This window comes from Pieris brassicae, chromosome 13, assembly GCF_905147105.1.
Source record: "Pieris brassicae chromosome 13, ilPieBrab1.1, whole genome shotgun sequence".
Classification (NCBI taxonomy): Eukaryota; Metazoa; Arthropoda; class Insecta; order Lepidoptera; family Pieridae; genus Pieris; species Pieris brassicae.
Genome location: NC_059677.1, coordinates 5,007,692 through 5,013,792, shown reverse-complemented (window position 1 = coordinate 5,013,792; position 6,101 = coordinate 5,007,692).

Sequence of the window (6,101 nt, the reverse complement as noted above, 5' to 3'; positions counted from 1 at the left end):
TTTCGGGGTTCTAATAAAAATAAACCAACTTCAAATATCGTCCGTCTTTTCCGTCAAATTCTACAACTAACGTGAAATAATATAACAAAAAAACAATAACTAAACTTAAATATAGTATTAAAAGTAGACCCTTTTGGCAAGGTTCCGAAGATCCTGGCAGAGTTCCCTTTTACTAATTTTTTGTCCGAGGTAGCTGCCAGCTTTTCGGTCTCTTGTGATGGCGACTAACCTTTACGTCTTAGAAATGCACCTTAGAATTCACCAAATAATAATAATAATAGTTTATTGCAAGTATATGGTACAAAATGGTAGTACAATAGTAAGTTCGCAAATTCTGCCACACAATGGCGCGCAAATTTGTCTTTAAAGGAGTTTAACATTTTACATTATTAGTCATATGAATTGGTCAATTCTTATATTATTTGTATCGTACATATCATATCAAATGCTATTAAATTTATATCAACTACAGTGTCTCACGCAAATAATCATTTATTGACTAATACATTTTTTCCATAAGTAATACCAAGTCGATTTTTAAAGCCTCCAGTCGGAAGATCTTTTAGTTCTTATGGTAAATTATTGTAAACCTTAATTGCCTATATCTCAAAAGCCTTTTAAAGTATAAACTTCTTTAAGATCGTAGTGATTTGAAAGTCGATGAAAGGAAAAGCGACAATAAAAAGAGACAGACACATTAATAAAGTTTCACGTGGAAGAAAATGAGATAGGAAGCATTATACAGTCTATGAGCTTTAAATTTGTTTGTTTGATCATTTTCTGGATTAAAAAAAAGCATGTGAAAGAAATAAATTTTATTTATAAAGACCTTATCATTATACATTTTTTATCAAACGTAATAAGTTGACATTACACTAAAAATTTAAATTACATTCGTTCTTGTTATCATCTCTCATTACAATCTCATTATCTTGAAACCAAAATTTTTGAAGGTTTCACTTCTACCTCGTGTGAATTGCACACGTTTTTTGCTATAGAATATGCTTTGAAGGAATAAGTATTTCTCGGAAGTTTCGATGGTTGCGGAATATTTAAACTTCAAGAACAGTACGGGTTCAGAAGGTTCCGATCCAATTCGATTTAGGATCCTTCAAGAAATGAGCGTACCAATTCTTAAAGAGTCGGCAACGCACTTGCAAGCCCTCTGGTATTGAATATCCATGGGCGGCAGTATAGCTAAACATCAGATGAGCCACCTGCCCTATAACATTAAAAAAATGTTGTAAATAATAAAAATACAATAAAATCATTACACTTCCAGTTTTAGATTTTTTTTTCTGAACAATGCGGATTAGGTTGCTATATCTACAGTATATGTTACAATCTTTTCTTAAAAATATAACAATTATGGTTAACATAAATGTTATAAATAATAAAAATACAATAAAATCACTTCGAATTTTAGATTTTAATTTTTTGAACAATACGGATTATGTACCAGACCATTTAACAAGGCTTTTTTTAAATTTCATCAGTCCACTACCGAATATGACAAGCTTGGGAATGAATAAGGTACGCCAATGTAACTGTTCTGTATTGGTAGTACTAGTCCTTGTTACTCAGTCCTGCATGACTAAGCCAGGCTTACTCCATCCAAAAGCACAGAAGCGTCCTGGGAACTTCGCAGGCTTCACGGAGCGACCTCACTGTTCCGACGATTTCTGCACGTTGTTTAGCCACAGCTTCGTATTCCAGGACTACGTGGGTGACTGATTCCTCTGAAACAGTCTCTGCCCATAGGGCTGTCTGTCGGACCTAGGAAACGTTTATTAAGGAGACAATGGCACGTAATTGTTCTATTAAGAGACCTTACACATATATCTGTATCGCTGGTGGAAGAGTTACGAATCACTTGGCCATCTTAGAATTGGTGACTGACTTACTTATAAGCCCTAGATGGGATCTACAGTGAGTCTCCATCTCGTTCTTGAGCCGTGTATTTTACCTCGCTCCAATCTTTCCGGCTCTCTTTGCTCAACTATACGACAACAGGTTTGCTTGGGATAGCCACGCTTCCTTGCGGGTTCCAATCGCCTACCAATTAATTGTTATGTCTTCGGAGCGTATGTCCTGTCCATTTCCACTTGCGTCTTTTTCGGCATCGCTCCCAAAGTTGCTAGTTAGAGATCTTCTCAGGCCAGAATACGGCAAAGATACCGGTTGACGACTTTCAAGACTGCCGTACGGATCGAAGTTTTGCCCGACCTAGGCAATGACTGAAGTAAATACTTAACTACCTAAGGCAAAGTACGTACAATAGCCTTCGCCACCTGCACCCTTTAGTTTTTCAGGGATCAGTACAATCTTTTTTTTGAAGGCCCTTCGTTGCAGTATCTAAGTAATACCTCTGGTTCTACAGAGGTGGTGCGCGGCAGAATGTGCCTCAAGAATGCTTTTGCGGAACGACGTCGAGGTGATATGGGTGGAAATTCCTTAAATTGTAGGTCTAATTTGGTTTGAAAAGGGTTTCAACAGAATAAAGAGTGCTGTGTTGTACCTCCAAGCGTCGTGTGCATTATACCATGTCCTATAATGGATTTCAGAGCACTCTTTAATGCAGTAGAAGCTGCAGTACTGCAGAAGATGAGGATGCATCTTCTGTTGCATTAATCACCACCATCTCTACGCAAAGGATCAAGCCGACCAGTGCCCATGTAGATCCACCAAATGTATTTAGACACTTTGCTTAAGTTATTGAAGATGTTTGGTGAACACTTTTCACAGTATTAGGCAAATTATTGAAAAAAATTCATAGTCGGCTTATTGAATGTCGTGTTGTTTCCATTTCCCGGAAGGTTGTGACAAAAAAGCGTACTCCTCCCTATTAGGCCGACAACCCACATAGGTAAAATTATAGATTTTCTGCCGTTTTCATTTATTGAGAATAGACAAAAAAGTGTCCAAAGAATCAGGCCGCGAGGTCAGCGCTTATCAAATGTTACCACTACACTACAGTTTAATTAGGGCAGCCTAGAGTAAATACAAAAAAAGCACTTCCAAGAGACAAATGAATACTTATAATTGCAATTAAAATGCCAATTGTAACTCTCCTTACAAGGCCCTACAGATTTTATTTTACGATATCAGATAACGCCTATTATGGCTATGCTGCAGCCGTAGTTCTTGATCTATTTTGATTGATATCGCCCAACCATATCGTTTTTTATAGGAAGTTATCCTCAGGAAGTTTAAGTGCCTTTAAGGAAGTGGTACGCTCTTCTCCCAAAGGTTGTTACGGATCGGAAACATCTAGAATGGCAGCTGGTTCCATAAAGCGTGCTGCACGGCAAGAGATGTTTGAAAAGCGCTCGACGTGGAAGGAGTGGAATGTTGCGTTGCTGTCTTGACGTATGATGTTCACTGTCTTATAAATTATTAATTACAAATCTAAACTAGCTCAGAATGCTTGGCATTTTGGAGTGTGCTTACAAGCTCCGTGGTGTCCAGGTTCAGGGCGGGCTTTACGTAGTGAGGATCTCGTAAGAAAGTATAAAGATACCTCGGAATATGATCAAAAGTAGTATTCAGAATGTCCATAGCGCTAAATCACCTGCATCATGAGCCCTTCCTCTCGTACATACGCTCCAACACCATTACACAGCCGAATTAGGTAAAATGTACTTTGTAAATGTACTTAATAATTATTATTTATTTTTTCTTTTCGTAAATGTTTTTGCACATATTGTGTATTTCATCTTTAGTATAACTGATAAATATACAATTATACCTAAATATACTTTGATCATGTAACTAATACAATCATTGGAACGCAGTAATTTTCAACAGAAGGTTTATATCAGATAGTTTAAAGAGCCGCGCACCACCTCTGATGGAACTAGATGCTCTAAGTATTTGCCGACCAATTCGACTTAGGGTCCTTCAAGAACAGAGCGTACTGATTTTTAGAGATTCAGAGTACTGGCGAGTCTGGCATTGCGTGTGTCAATGGCAGCACCAGACCACGTGACCCTTCGACCCTTTGGCCCATAAAAACAGCAGAGTAATGCTTAACTAATTGGAAAATGATAAATTGACCCCACGCACTTAGAAAGTTAGCTCCGTATGAATTTGTGAATATCCATGCTGTCAGGTTAGTTTTGAGGAGAAACGGATTTTTACGCTTCTCAACTTTTTAAATAGTATTCACAGATAAACGAGCGTTGAGCTTTATGTGAGTTTAGAACAACTCTCAAAATTATAGACGCTTATTTTTAGAGACTTTCACAATCACGCGGAGCAAATTATTGAGCAAAATACGAAGCTTGTTTAAATTACTTAAGAGATAAGATTTGCCTGAGTTTGAGCCAGACTATGGGACACTCAAAAAGACAGTTATCGCCCATGGATACCTATTTTTGTGGGTCTGTTTCCGGCCATTGAGGTAGGAGTTTGATCTCTTATACAATTCAAAGTTGTATCTCCAAGGGAGAGAAATTTTGGCTTCCTTAGTTTATAGGATCGATCCTGGCTGTGCCCCAATAAACTTTCTATCCGGAATCCGGCTTGACATCGACCCGAAAAGTCGATTGATGACAGACTGCTCGCCTACTTGCCTATTAGATTGACAAATCATCATGAAACAGATACAGACCTCCGAAAGGTTGTACCGCCACTGTTTCGTTTTTTTATCCCAGAAGACCGCGATCTAATTTTGTCATCGGAAATTGGGACATAGCACTGAATTCCACATGTACCATTAATGACACTGTTAGCCACTATGATGAACCAGCTGTCTATTAAACTTACAATCCTCAAATAAAGAATGCTAATTTGCTTTGAAATTAAGGCTACTTAATACCATGAAATATTGTTGATATCTCTCACAACCTTCATTTTCAGGTAGATGAAAAAATTGTTAAGACTCTTGAAGAGTTTGATGAATCGGATGAGGAACCCCTGCAGAATAAAAAGATAAAGACAAAGGAGAAAGAGAGTGAGTCGGTTTTGGTAACAAGTGTTAGATTAGTGATTTGGGGTACAATTTCCAACACAGTTTTCATTATACTTTATAACTTGTGGTAACAAAGTAACCCACAGATCGCTAGCAAAAAAAGATCTTCTAAAGTGGACCGCGGAAGATATTGTTTGTTGATTTTATTTGGACAAAAAAATATGTTTAGACAATGATAGGCACGCGATACGTTCAACGTTCAACTTAAAGCAAAACAGTAAGCAGAGGTATCAAATTTTTCGTAGAAACAGTGTCGAAATTTTTTGTTAATCGCGCCTTTCTGGAAGGGAACAAAAGTCAAGTATTTATTGAATTACCACAGAACAAATAGACGGTTAGAAACACGTAGTAAGGATTTATTATCACTGGTATTCGCTATTTACATCCCCAGAAGGCAATGTCCATTTCCGCTTTTTACTATTCACTCCTATTTAGTGTTTTACTAAATAAAGCTGGCGATGAATATGGAATTCAAAGGAACGAATACTATTAACTATGGAATGTATTTCTATCGGCTGTTTTAGCACAACATTAACAACACTGATTTAGAGAGCTGGAGGCCTCAGGGCAACGAAGGAGTAGAGGCTGGCCCCAAATAATTTTCCAAATATAATGAAAAATCGAGTTTTTCAATTAATAATTTACTAAGGGTTTCAGTTAATATTTAACAATAATGTAATATTTGTACAAAGGTCAAAAACAGAAAAACAAATATCAAAAGAAAAGATTTTAATTTTTTTCCGAAGTCTCTATTGTGGAGGCTCTGGGGCTGTAGTCCTGTTTCCCTAAATCTCAATATAAAAACCCTAAAATATACCCAATTATACGATATAGAAATGGTAGATAAAAAGAAAAGTGAAATTAAACACTGAATAAACGATAACATTAATATTTTAAAGGGAAAGAAATTGTTACTGTTGCTAAATAAAGTCAAACTCGAATGGTAAGGGTAAGGTGGAAAATTTGATAGAAAGAGACGACTGCATTTCAGTTAAGAGATTTTGAACACCACCCATATCACCTCGATGTCCGTCCCACAACTGAACGTAGTATTTCCGATACGACTTAGGGTCCTTCAAGGAAAAGCGTACCAACTCTTAAAACAGCTGCCATTAAATTCCCTTGTAAT